This window comes from Panthera tigris, chromosome D1 (genome assembly GCF_018350195.1).
Source record: "Panthera tigris isolate Pti1 chromosome D1, P.tigris_Pti1_mat1.1, whole genome shotgun sequence".
Taxonomy (NCBI): Eukaryota; Metazoa; Chordata; class Mammalia; order Carnivora; family Felidae; genus Panthera; species Panthera tigris.
Window position 1 is genome coordinate 9,617,110 of NC_056669.1, and position 14,326 is coordinate 9,631,435.

Here is a 14,326-nt window from a genome sequence, read left to right on the forward strand (position 1 = left end):
GTGAGATCATGACCTGAGCCGAAATCAAGTCAGATGTTTAACCAACTGAGCCGCCCAGGCTCCCCACTGGATGCATATTCTTTAAGAGCTTTTGATGGGATGTGTGAATCTGTTAAAACTTTGCATCTTATTGGCCCCAGTCTTCTTATCTGTAAAGTGAGAGGATAAAATTAAATAATCTCTAAGGTCCTTTCTAACACTAAAATCATGTGGATCTCTGAAACTTGGCTGTACGTGCACCAAAGACAGAAGCCCGTGTCTCATTCGTCTTGCATTTTTCCTGCAGGATTTTACACAGGGAGAGTGCTTAAGTGAGGCTGACTGGCTTTGCCTTGCCCAAGGAGGAAGCTGGAACATCCTTTGCTCTCACTGAGCCCACTTCTTTTTTTCTTAATTTTTTTCACATTCATTTATTTAAAGAGACAGAGACAGAGCATGAGCAGGGGTGGAGCATAGAGAGAAGGAGAGAGAATCCCAGCAGGCTCCGTGCTGTCAGCGCAGAGCCCAACACTGGGCTTGATCTCACAAACTGTGAGATGATGACCTGAGCCAAAATCAAGAGCTGGATGCTTCAACGACTGAGCTACCCATGTGCCCCTGAGCCCCGTTCTACGCGCGCGCGCGCACACACACACACATACACACACACACACACACACACACACACACACACACACCACCAGTTGCCCTAGGAAGGAAAAGGCCTATGGAGAAACAGATAAGAGGATATCTTATATCTGAGCTGTCTGGGCCAAAGGCGCCCAGAGGATCCGTATCTCAGATTTCATCTTCATGAAGTATTTAGCGAGTGCTCCCTGGAGCCTCTGTGAGCGGGGTTTCTCTCTGCAGGCAGATCCCTGTGCCCAGATCTCTCTGTACCTCTCCCATCCCTATCTCGTCCTCTCCCAGTGTTGCTGTCACTGGGTCTTTGCTGTGTCCCACCCAGCACTGGGTCTTCGTCGGTGTCTTTCTCTGTGTGCATCTTCCTCCAACCTGCATGTCTGCCTCTCTCCCTGCCACCATCGCCCCTGCCCAGGAGGTGGGGGTCCTACCCTTTGGCATCCCAGGGACATGGGCCCACGTGGCTCTCTTCTGCTTTACCTTCCAGAGCGCCATGTGCCTCGGCAGGGACAATCCTCAGGATTGTGGGAACCAGACGTCCAGTGCAGAAGAGGCGCACCAACCAGGGTGCCCAGAGGGTAGGGTGTGGGGCTGAATTTGCACCGAAAGACTTGGGGATATAGTTAAGGAGTGGGGAAAGAAAAACAGCTATGAGGGGAGATGTTGGCTTACAAAACACCTGGGCGGGGGGGGGGGGGCAGAAGCCCCGAGTGGGGAAAGAGAATAGTCGGGTGTTTACCTGGAGCCTCTGGGGGGAGTCACCTGAGGACGGGCAGCACCTGGAAGGTAAGTCTTAGCGCTGACTGCCGTGCACCCATCCCCCTACAGGTAGGCTCTGCCCTGGCCCACCACCTGCCCCCTGTCCCCCTGGAACTTTCCTCTCCAGAGAAGGTCCCCACAACACCCCCCTCTGCCACCTCTGCCCTCGAGGATTCTTCAACCCCTGGCCCAGCCAAGATGCCTGTTTTCCCTGTGGTTCGGAGGCCACCCAGCCAGAGGAGGGCAAGGATACGTGTGTCTGCCTGGGGCCTGGCCGAGTGTTCCAGGTATGTTTTCTGGTGGTGGGACCCAAGGACGAGCTGCATTTCCAGGACTGTTTTGGTCAAGTTCAGCTCCGGTGTAACCTGACCAGGGTTAGCTCACATTTCCAAGTGACGTGGGGTAAGATGTTCAGGCAAAATACAGGCTGCCCACTTACACCTGAATTTCAGATAAATTAGATAATTGCTTAGCATAACGTGTCTCAAAAATTGAATGACACATATTTATACTAAAAATGTATTTCTTGTTTATTCGAAATTCAAATTCAATGGGGTGTGCTATATTTTTACTCACTAAATCTGGTAACCCTACTTGGAGGAAAGGGTAGAGTTGTCCTCCATCATGACCACTCCCAAATTACACACCCTGACCCAGATCATTCCCCTCGAACTCTCCCTGTAAGCCAACAAATAACACACGTGAATCCTTCCTTTCCTGAAATTCCCAAATCTTTTTGACCGAAGTGTTAGCACCATCTGGACCCTAACCAGCATGAGCCGGTAGCCTTCCCTGTCACCTGACGCCTCTCCAGCCCTGGTGAACCTTTAATTCCCCTCCCCCGCCTTTATCTTCTGGCCCATCTCAGGCAGTGTCATGGCCAAAGGGGTGGTTCACCACAACCAGGTAGCAACCAGCCATCCCTCCCTCCGCAACCCACAGCCCAGCGATGGGCAGTGCCCCTGCCCTCCAGGCTACCAAGATGTTGGAGAGCCAAGGGGCTGTGTCCAGCAGGAGCATAAGAACTGCAAAGATGGGGCTACCTGGAACCAGGAGGGGTTGTGTTTGACCAAGGACCAGTGGAGCCACCACTGTGCCCACGAGGTAGGAGGGGTCTATATATAGCACACCCCCAGCTCTCCTGGCCCTTCAGCCAACAGTTCACATGCCCAGTCCCCTAGCTTCTGGGCTCATTCCACTCCCCCATCTATGGAAACATGGACACCTGTGCTCTATGCTCTAAAGCTGGAGAGTTGGGGGGACCCTCCCCCAGAGAGGTGTCCCTAAGAAGGTTGAGTCTCTGTGCAGGTGTGTGCCACACCAGGAGATGCCCACGGCTATGACGCAGGCCTGGGGCTCTGTCGGTGCTGGGGACAACGCTCAAGTGGAATGTGTGGTGCCCTGTGCCTAGAGGGACAGAAACACGCCCTGCAGCTCAGTTGCTCTGATGGCATCCCGCAGGTCTCCATCACTGAAGGCGCCGGGAGCCAGGTACAGTGCCCGAGGCCCAGCCCCACGCTGAGCAGAGACTCAAGGAGCCAGCGCTCGTGGCCTCTGCTTCCTAAGAAGGGGCGTGTGTGACACGCCTGTGCACGGGGTCCTGGCACCTACTCACTGAACCCCATCATAGGCACAATGTCTAGTGCCAGAGCAAAGGCCCCAGCGTTGATTTAATTTCATCCTGCAAAGCTCCTTGAAAAAGTGATTTGTTCATGAAGGAGGGGGAAACTATCTTGGGAATCTTCCCACGTGGGTGAAGGATAGCATCCAGATGAGACCTTCTCAGATCACTGGCACCGCGTCCTCCCTCCATCCCTATCGGGACGCGGACAGGGCTCTGGGAAGGCCCTGTGCTTGCCCCACCTCCCCGTGGGGCTGCTGTGTCACTCACCAGGTCTTACGGGAAGACCTGACATTAGGTCTCCTCATTCCCAGGAAGTTTACCTCCTGGACAGGCCTTCCCCACCTCGTGCTGTGGGCCATCCCTGCAACTTGGACGAAAGGCAGAAGCCCGTCCCTCTGTATGTGGTCAGGATGGACGGTAAGACCACTGCACAGGGGAGGCCACAGGCTCAGGACCGCACATGGGCAATCCTCGCCCTTTTCCGTGGCTCCCCCTGGCAGAAGCTGGAGGGTGACACCCCCCAAGGTGATCCCTCGACTTTTAGAAAGTTGAACCCAACCACATTCGAAGCAGGAATGGACAGTTTCTGTTGTATCCATGTGCTAGGCCCTGCGCGTTGAGGGAGATCCCTGCCTTGTTCTAGGGACTGGGTTCCTGGGCCTGATCAGACCAGGTCATGCGCTCCTGCGTTCCCTCGGCCTGCTCGTCAGGGATCCCAGGCCCCCAGGACACGATGCAGGTGAGCAGCACACCTGACACTTATTGCGTCTCCTCTCCCGTCTCCACTGGCAAGAATCTGCCTAAACCTGACTGTTATTCTTCACGTTCTGTACCTTGCTTGCCCAGGAAATTCTAGGGAAGGACATCTGACCTCCTCTTGGTCAATGAGCCTCAACTCCACACGCCGTGGGGATCTGCCGCCCCCAGAGCCAGGCATCCGAAACCCCACCGTCTGCCTCCAGATCAATGATACGCTTGCCTTCCTGGTGACCCGTGAGCATTACCCTGAGTATGACCTGTGAGTGTCCAGAGGACACAGCCCTGCCACCATCGGAGTATTGGAGATGAGACGCTCCTATGCCCGTAGCCGCCTCCAAGAGACAACATACCGCCTCCTTTCTCTGTCCCCAGGGGCCACTTCTACAACACACTGGGGGGATTTGACTGGGGGCGCCTCCGGGCCCTCGCTGAGGAGTCCCAGCTCCAAGATCAAGAACCCTACCTCTTTCTACAGCAGTTCCAGGAGCCTGGGGTCTATGTCTTTCGTCTGAGCAGCAACAGGCATCGGAAGATGGTTTGTCTGTGATGGTTTGCCTCATTTAAGACCCTAGCCCATCATTTCCCCCTTGCCTTAAAAAATACTGCTTCATAACCATCGCAGACAGATCCCCAAGGAAGGAGATGCCCAGGTTGTCCCTATCAAAGCTTCAGGCTCCCACAGTGCTAACAGATAATTCTGGGGGTACCAAGCGTTCACTCCAACATGTGACATATAAGGAGGGGAAGATCGTGAGGATGAAAATAGCCCAGGTGTCCAGACATCTCTCCCAGCCCCCTGCTTCATTTCCCCTCCTCCACTACTCGCTCTTTCATCCTGAAGGCACATACCCCGAGCCCATCTACATAAGCTTGTACCCGTGTGACCTGCATATGAGGCCACCACTGATCCAGGTGCACTGACTTGGTCACACACAGAATTTAGCATCTCATCCTGTCTGCGCAGCTCCTAAGAGGCTGTGCTGACCTTGCCCCAGGACGTGCAGACAGCTGCTCAGTTGCTTCCTGTGGATTCGTGTCCTGGGAAAAACTCAGATTCTGCTCCCCTGAGGTATGCACAAAGATCTGGACTATTTGGTTCGTGCTGACAGGCCCGGGGTCCCACTCCGTCCCCTTGCCAGTCTCTGGCAGACAGTAGGACAAAGGCTGAACAGATTTCTTTCTGCCCAGTACGTCCGCACCCTCCCGCCAGGGGGCCGGTGCTTTGGAGAAGGGCCCTTCGCCTCCACGACTCCTGGGTATCTCATCCAAACTGGCATTGCCAAGATCCCCAGGCCCCCAAAGAGGTCTGACTGGCCGGAAGTCCTGGGGGAGATTGTCCTGCTCCTCGGGTTCTGCCTGCTTCTGTCGGTGAGTAAAATGGACAAGTGAGCTCTGAGCCAGTGGGCAAGACTGCCTCTCCAATTCCACAGAAGTGGGTCTTCAGGTGCCCCTTTTGCGGTAGGCATTATAATAGTTGCTAAGATGCAGAAGTGACAAAGGCACAGCCTCAGGCCTCTAGTGATCAAAGTTCCATCAGGAGAACATAGACAAGGAAACAAGTGAATGTCAGGAAACATTAGGGCACTATAATGAAAGCGTGTCCAGGGTGCCCGGCTGCACGAAGGAAGGAGGTGACTGTCCTCCCGTGGGTCAGGATAGACTTGTCAAGAGGTGATTCCTGAAAGAGGCTTGAAACATGAGACGTGGAAGAATGCGGTCCCTGTAGGAGAAAAGGGGTTGGTGAGCTGAGGGCTGGGAGAGTAATGGGCTAGGGAGGAGGGGTAGGGATGAGGGCGGGAGTATTATGTGTGAAGGCGCAGGGGCATGAAACAACATCCACCTGCTCAGGGAGCCAAACACGGGGGTGCAAGCACAGAGATGAGGCTGAAGCTGGGAGAGACCAGAGAGACCGCATGGTCCCATGGGCCCTGCTGGGCAGTGGGGACTCATTAAACCTTTTGAGCAAGAGAAAAACTCTGGCAAGACTTTTATTTTTAGTCTAGCGATGGGGTGAAAGATAGAGATGGATTAGGGAGGAAAACCACAAAGAGAGAGACTGTTGGAACAGTCCAAACAAGAGAAGATGAGGCACTCCCTAAGTGTGGCTGAGCAGGGACCTCGCTCCTCCCAGTCGTCAAAGAACATGCTTCCCCCCTTCCTTCGCATGACCACATTATATACCGTGTAGATTCAGTGTCACCGCCTGAGCTGGGCCAGGAAGGCCACTCCCAGCCCCACCTTCAGGAAGCATCAGCAAGGATACAACCTGGATGCCTACGTTTCCCCAAGACCTGGGATGACATTGGTGAGGAGGGGCCCATCACACCAAGACTCTGATACCCCCAGGGTTGGCGGAGATCACGGTGAGTGACGGAAGTGCCAGAATCCCAGAAGTGTCCCCAAACCCAATTGGCCAGATCCTGCTTCCTTTTTTCATGTTCCTAGGTTACTCAGTGTTCCCTTCTCCTCCATTCATTTATTCATTTGCTCCGTAAATATCTATCGAACACCTATCGTATGCCAGACACCGCCTGATTCTAGAAGTGCACAGTGTGAAGGGGGGGTAAGGACATCCAAATAAAAGCTTTCCAAAAGAAAAGTAACATAACCACGTACAAAGTGCCCAAGTTAGAAAATTCTACCTAGAGGAGCAAGTTTCTACCTAGAGGCATGGATGCGTCACGCTGAGGTGGTTCACCTTCTACCCTTGCTACTCAAAGTATGGTCCTCAGATAGCAGCCCTGGAATTTGTTCCTCTCCAACTTAAATGTGGTTATGAATTACCTGGGGATCTTCTCCTGCAACGGGTCAGAGATGGAACCTACAATTCTGCTTTGCAGTGTTTTAATTTATTTTGAGAGAGACCGAGAGAGCGCTAGTGGGGGTGGGGCAGAGAGAGAGGGAGAATCTCAAGCCTGCTCCGCGCTGACGCTGTGGGGCTCGAACTCAGCAAACTGTGAGATCATGACCTGAGCCAAAATCAAGAGTCGAATGCTTAACCAACGGAGCCACCCAGGCACCCCTAGAATTCTGCATATTTAACAGGGTCCTCAGTAGAGCTGGAGCTACTGGTACAAGGACCACACTTTTAGCGGCAAGACTATGTCTAGACCATTGACGGTCGGTCGGCAGGAAGAAGACACAGTGGAGATCTGCAGGGAGCCTCATCTTTGCCTTTCAGGATAATCTTGTTTCCCTTCCCCTGACAGGGGGGCGCTGGGAGGCTGAGGAGCAGGTAGACCTGGAGTGGTTTGACCCAGAACGTTTCTTTGCGATCCTGCTCAGGCAGTCTGTGTCCGTGACAACCAAACTGGGCCAGACCAAGGAAGAGGTAAGTGGGAGCAGCTGGAGAAGTGAGTGGGGATGGAAACACATCTCAGAAGGGAGCTAGTTGCAGGGTGTAGAACCTGAAGAAATCCTCCATCTACCCATAAGGAATCAGGAAAAAGAGGAAAGTATAAGGGAAGGGAGGCAGAAGACTTCAGATTGAATTTAGGGCTGATTTTACGAGATCTGGGGGGCCTCAGATCAGTGATAGGGAATCTATCAGGGCCACTTCTGGAGCCTCTCCGATCCCCATCCCAGGTCCTCGGTTGCCCAACTGGCATGAACAAATTCAGGCCGGTGGGTGACGGGCGTTGGGAGCAAAACAGAGCACACTGGTAGTCCAAGCGTCTTAACTGGGCCAGCGGTCTGTGCGTGCCCGGACCTGCCTGGGCCGGTCTTCACCATTCCTTCTGAGGGTCTCCGGGCCGTGGCGCCCCTCCACCAACGGGCAGCAGAGGGCGCTGTGATCAAAGCAATGAAAGCGATCGCGTGGCTTCTGGAGCAAGTTCACAGGTGAACTCCGCCCTCTCGCACAGCTCAAACTCCTGTGCCTCAGACTCCTGAGTGAAGCCCGTTCTCTCCGGCAGCTGTGGGGTGCTGAGCGTCGCATCCCAGCCTCTACTGGCCGGCTTCTGGGGAGCCCCTCGAGCGAGCTGCAGCAGGTTGGGATGCGTTCACACCTTCCCGTCCGGTCCCTGTGCCCAAATGTGACTCCTGGGTCTGCCTGAGCCCCGATCCCCCCTCCCCCCCACACCGCCCCCCCACGCCCCCTCCAGCCTACCTTCTCCCCGCCCCGTGACCCCTCTCCAACTGCCCCAGGGCTCTCAGCCCCACCCCACCCCCCACCCCTGGGGCTTTGTCACCCCTTTGCCACTGCTGCAGGGCCTGCCCAGAATGTTCTGGAGCAAGCTGGGTGTCCGACCCCTGGGCTGCTGTCCCTGGCGTCTGCAGCCCTGCGGGCAAGCAGGCAGTGTTGTCTCTGACCCCAGGCTGCTGAGGCTGCCGCCAGGGCCGCGGAGGAGGAGGCGGGGCGCAGGGGGCGCCTAGCGGGCCCGTACGCAGCAAGCCTTAGTCACCAGCTGAGGCTCCTCCGCCAAGACCTCCGTGCCAGGCGGGAGCAGTGGGCCTCCTTCTGCTCGGCGCTGATGGCAGCTCGGCGACTGCTGAAGGCACAGGCGGGCTCCAGGCCCGCCAAGTCCTCCCAGGCTGGGCCCAACCCCGAAGGGTGTGTATCCACTGAGGCTGAGGCAGGCGTGATGAGATCTGGCTTAGGGGAGAAGCGAGGATGGCTTCGCGGTGCCTCGAGCCGGCCACGCCGCCGACGTGTCCTTTCTCCATCCCAAACTGCGCTTCCCCTGATAGGCCTCCCCCTGTGCCCCTGCAGGGAAACCCCCCAGCTGGATGCCGTGCTGAGCCGCCTGTCCCAGGCTGTGCTGCAGGAGAGCCACCGCCTGAAGGCCTGGGGCGTCCTGGGCACCGGCACTGGGGCAGAGCTGCTGCGGCCAGGTACGTCCCGCTCGGCCTCTGGCAGGGCCCCCCAGGAAACGTGGCGCTGCGTTCAGGGCGGCAGGCCCTGCAGAAACGTGGTCCCTCCCCTAAGACACCCGGCAAGGGAGGAGGGGAGGAGAAGGGCATAGCAAAGTGGAAACCCCCAAAGTTGGGAGGGACTTCCTGTGCGGTGCCCCGGGCAAACGGCTGTGCTGCAGAAAGAGCCTCAGAAATGGGAAGGACAGAGGAGGAAAACAGCAAAACTACCACAAAGCGTAGCTTTACATCTAAGGGAGCACTTCTTGAGAGCACAAGCCTGACACATGGGTGCAAGAGGCCACATTTGGAAAATGCTGGACTTCTGGAAGTGAAGGGTGGGAAAAGGATCCTCTTGGGCTCTCTGTGGGCACTCCGAGTTCAGGGAGTCCCCAGCCCCATCAGGTCACCCCACAGGCTGTCAAGACCATTTTCCCAGGGTCCTCCCGGGCACTGCCAGCCTGCAACACGATGCTATCACAATGTCACGTCTTCAGTGGGAGAGCATGCCCCGCACTCAGCAAAAGACAAGATCCCCTGCCCTCTGGGAGCACTTGCTGTTGGGCTGTGCATGGGGTTCTTACCAACTCCTTCCAGGCACCAGCCCAGGGAGCCCCCGACCCGCCCCCTTGGCCTCACACCCAGGGCTGAGCGGTTGTTTGACTTCCCGCAGCCTCAGCAGGCCCTCAAGGGGGCGCCGATGACATCCGTGTGAATCCTGTCACCAAGCTGATGGTCCCCAGCCCCAACTGTGCAATGCTTCCGGCCAGTGGCCATGCAGGGTCCATACCTCCTGGCTACTTCGTCCACCCTGACACCGGGAGGGTGCTGCCTGAAGCTGGAAACCTGGGGTACGATCTGCAGGGAGCTACCCTGGTGCCCACCACTGACTTCGGTTCTGGTGAGACCCTGACCATTAAGTAGCACCCGCCCGCCCAGCCCAGGTCTGCTGGTGCCCTCTGGAATGAACCCCCAGGGGGCACGGGGCAGGGAGCAGGGCTCTGTCCTTGCACGGTGGGGTGTGATGACGAGCAGAGCAGTAAACGCCTCCTCCCCCTCCTCATTTGAGCATTGTGGCTGCAGAGGGTGCCGGTTGGAGAGGGCAGCTCGGTGAAAGAAGGCTCTGCAGGGCTGGGGCAGGGAGGCCGACATGTCAAGAGGACCAACACCTCCCTGTCTCCCTGTCCAGGTGGCGTCCGAACATCAGAAGCTGCCATCCTCCCCTATGTGCCCTACCCGACCTGCCCCGCCACAGGCTCCCCTCCAACCGCCTGCCTGCCTGTCCTGCAGCCACGAAGGACGTCACAGATGGGGGCTGTCATGACAGACCCTGCAACTGGCATCGAGGTGCCCGTGCTGGCTGTGACCCTGCACCCTCAGACGAGGCAGTGGCTCGCTCTTGGGGGCACATACTGCAACCCTCTCACCAAGACCTTGGCCCCTCTAGAGCTGGGGGGCCCCATGGAGGATCCAGTCACTGGAGGCATCTCGCCAATCCTGGGAGTCGGGTTGGATGAAGACACAGGTGTCCTGTCAGCCTCAGTGCTGTGCTCCCAGCCTCTCCTGTCCGCCCTTGGCCTCCCGTTCCCCCTGCACCCTCCGTGCTCCGGTCCAGGCTGCAAACTCCACCCCAAACCCCTCTTTCCACCCTTCCTCCTCACTCTGCTCTTACCCCACCTTCGTTCTGCATCCCGGCTTCGCTGGCCCTTCCCCATCTCCAGCACGGTGTCCAGGGGGGAAAGAGAACCGAGCTGGCTCTACAGTGAAAGTAAGGGGAGGTTTTCAACCAAGAAGGGGCATTTGCTCCTCCCACCACCCCTCTACCCCTCGGCCCTCTCCCCTTCCCCCATCGTCTAGTCCCCCACGCCTGTCGCTTACTGTGTGCAGGCCCTAGCTCTCCTTCATTCCTCATATCCCTGCATCTCTGCTCAGACCCCCTTCTACCTCACCCTCTGGGGTTCCAGGTCAAGTGCTTGCCCTGGGCGGGCTGCGAGACGCCTCGGGGAACCTTATGCTGCCTGGCGACAGCTTCGAGGAGCCACTGAGCAGGAAGACAGTCCGTCTCCAGGGAGCTGCACGACAGGAGGGCCGGACAGTGCCCCACACGGGAGGATCACAGGCCCTGCTGGATGCCAATGTGCTGGTGGCCCAGAGGCGAGTGCTTGCTGTGCTGCGCAGCTACCAGGAGAGGCCAGGGTCGAGGATGCAGGGGCTTCTAGAGGCTGCCATCAAGGACATGAGACAGGCACTGGCCTTGAGTCTGCACCATGTCCTGCAGCAGGCTCGGAGACTGGAGCGGCAGCTGGAGACAGCAGGTGGCATCGCAGCCAGCGGAGGAAGGCTAGGTACCTGTTCACCTAGACCTAGCTCTCAGGCCCTGAAATCCCAGGCCCAGGCTGACCGGGTGCTTGGATACTCTCATCTCATTAGCTCAGGGACAGGACTGCAGCCTCACAGGTCAGGTACACACGGGACCAAGGGAAGAGAGAAGGGATGTGATGACTTCATGTCTGACCCCATGAGCGCTCGGCTTGAAATCTGCCCTCTCTCGCCAACCCTGCTGGGTCTTACGTTATGTTTGTAAAGTGTATATTCTCTTGTTATTTCACAGGGCTCCCAACACCATAATGTGTTATAACACGCACTTTGCACTGAGGAGTCTGGACGGTTCAGGGAGTTTAGTGACTTGACCAACCAGGGTCCTACAGCTAGTGAGCTTCACAGCCAGGCCTGGGTCCTTGCCTCCCCTCTCTCCCTTATTCAACCATAACCTCCAGCTTCCCATTCATCAACTCAGGAAAGGAGTCACCCCTGCCTCCACCTCCCCTCTACCTCTCCTAATACGAGGACGAGGATGGGCAAGGAAAGGAAGTAGGAGGAACATCTTCCTGGAAATTATCTCACTCATTCTTTCTAGAAGCTTCTGCCCATGATGTGACAAAAAAGAACCAGGGTGTGGGGACAGAACTGACTTGAGTTTGAAGCTCTGCCCCACCATTTATTAACTCTCTGATTTAGTTTGGGCAAGTTACTAAACCTCACTCTGCTTCTGTTTTAACATCTTTAAAATGAAAATAAAAATAGTATATACTTCAGAGTTAGTTGTACACCCAAACAAAATGTAATATATGTGGACTTCCTAGCTCAGATTTCTGGTATATAGAGAGTGCTCACGAATATTTGTTTTCTTCTTTTATCTTTTTAGTGTGGCCTGGAAATTGTTCTCAGCTTCTCAAAAGTCCTGTCGTCACTCACTTTCTTCATTCTAAATTCAAAATGCTAAGCTGGGCCCCAAAGGAATGCAGTCTTTGTAGGGAAGCCTCTATGGTCAGCGTCAGGGATATAGCTCTTTGAGCCTGGAACTTGACCCTCCACTCCCCTTCTCTGCCCCCTCCCCTTGTCTTAGGAATGATGTGCTATCCAGGGACAGAGCTGTGGGTCCCAGCCCTCTATGGGATGGAGATCCCAGACCCTGAGGGCTCGGGGCTCATGGTGCCCATCCTGGGCATGGAGACTGATAGGAATTCTGGTGACCCCACACCCCTGGCGGGTTCTATGGAAGATGCGGATGGCAAAGGTAGGGGGGAACTGGGGAGGCTGCGAAAGCCCCAGGGGGATCTGGAATGTGACTTAGCCCCGGGAAAGAAAACCCTGGAAAGCTCGGGAGGGGTACCCCCAACCCACTTGCTCAGGAACCACAGAATAGGGCCATTCCAATGCCTCCACTAGGGCTACTGGGACCCAAAATAAAGTGCTCAGAGATTCCAGAACCCCAGGACCACAGGTCATTTATCCCCCACTGAGAAAACTGGGTCCTTTCCAAAACCAGCACTTCAAAAACCTCACCCTCAGGGTCTGTGGTCTCCAGGAAGCTCTCCAGTCCAGATCAGAACCTCTCAAAGGGCAAAAAGGGTTCTAAGGGCTCCTTTGGCTCCATTCCAGCCTTGTCTACCTCTTTCAATGACCACCCCTCCCTTCTTTCCCTCTTTCCCACAGGTCTTGTCCCAATCTCGATTGGGGCTCAAGCCATAGACCCCTTGACTGGGGAACCTGGTCCTGTCATTGGTGCTCAGACAGATCCCTGTTCCGGAGTGGTGGTGCCAATTGTCCAGATGCTGGAGGCCCTACCTCGGGGAGTGAGTGACCCCAGGCTGGTATGTAGGAGCAGTTTATGCTGTAATATGCAGCTGCGTATTAAATACCCTCTATGTTCCAGGCACAGTGTTGGGTGTTGAGATACAAAAATACTAGACAGGGCTCCTACCCTCAGGAAACTGGCCGGCCATGGCTTCCGACCATGATCATGGTTTGTAAGGGTGTTAAGGGAGCATTTAGTAGGGGGCATCTAAATCACATGGAGGGGAGCTCAAGGAAAGCTTCCCTAAAAGGCAACACTTGGGCTGAAACCATGAGTCAGAAATGGCCCCAGCGGCCGGCAAGCCCAAGGGTGGCCAGTGTGAGACCACGACATTTCCAGGAGAGTAAGGGAGGTGTTGGGGCCAAGGCAGCAGGGGAGGCCAGTGAGGAAGGGAGGAAACAAATCACAAATAACCCTGGGTGCCTGGCTGAGGCCCAGAGATACGACTTTATCGTGAAAGCCATGGGGAGCCACTGAAGGATTCTAAGTAGACATGTGATATGATCAGATACGAATATTCTTAAGACTCTTAAATTTGGAAAACTTGGCACGACACAAAAAGAAAATAAATTACTCGTAATCCTACATTTTTTAATGTATGTAAATGAAGAAGCACGAGATCCCTCTTCCTCATTCCTGTTATCCCATCTGCCATCAGTAGCCCCCCACCCAGACACTACTCCCCTCACCCCCGTCTCCCACAAAATGCAGCCACTATTAACAGGTTGGCATACCTCCTTCCAGACATCTTTATGTGTGAGTGTGTGTACATATAGTCAGCATTCTAGAAAGTTCCCTCTGGCAGCAGTGCAGAGGATGGATGGGAACAGGGCCAGGCTAGGGCAGGAACCCCACCGGGAGGTTATTGCAATAATTCAGCCCTTGGCAGGCCTCCACGAAAATGGAAATAACTTAGGGTCCTCCTGTTATGTTCTCAGCCTAGTGCATTTAAGGAACAGAGATGGATATGCTGTAAAAGATTCTCGCTAGAAGCCAAGACATTTTAATTGTAGCCCCGACTCACAGTTTCCCAGATGAGTATGAAGGGGTGATAGGAGGGGATGAGAATTTCCTGCTGTCATGCACCCACCTGCCCTGGCCTCCCAAGAGGAAGGTGGGAACAGGGGACCAGGTGGCTCCAGAGAATCCAGGCATTAGAAGGAGCGAGAAGGAGACTGGGAACTTGAAGAAGGCACTTGGTTATGATTTTTCCATCCACAACCAAGTCGACCGCCTCGCTAAGCTCAGTCATGGACACCCAGGGGTGAGGGAGGCCCGTGTCTGGAGAAGCTCGGGATCATCAGCCAGACCCCAGGCCACGAGGAGAAAACATGTGCGAACCTAAAACAAGCTGGATGTTGCAGCTGGACGCCCTGGAGAAGGAGCTGAGAGCCCGGGAGCAGTACTGGCACCGCCGGGAGCAAGAAGAGGTGCGTCTAGCGGACCACCTGGGGCTCCTGAGCCAGGAGCTCCTCTCCGTTCCGGGCAAAGATGCCCAGCGACAGGTGAGGCCCAGAGGTGCCACTTCATGGTCCCCACACAGACCTTTACCCAGACGACACAGGTTTCTTTTG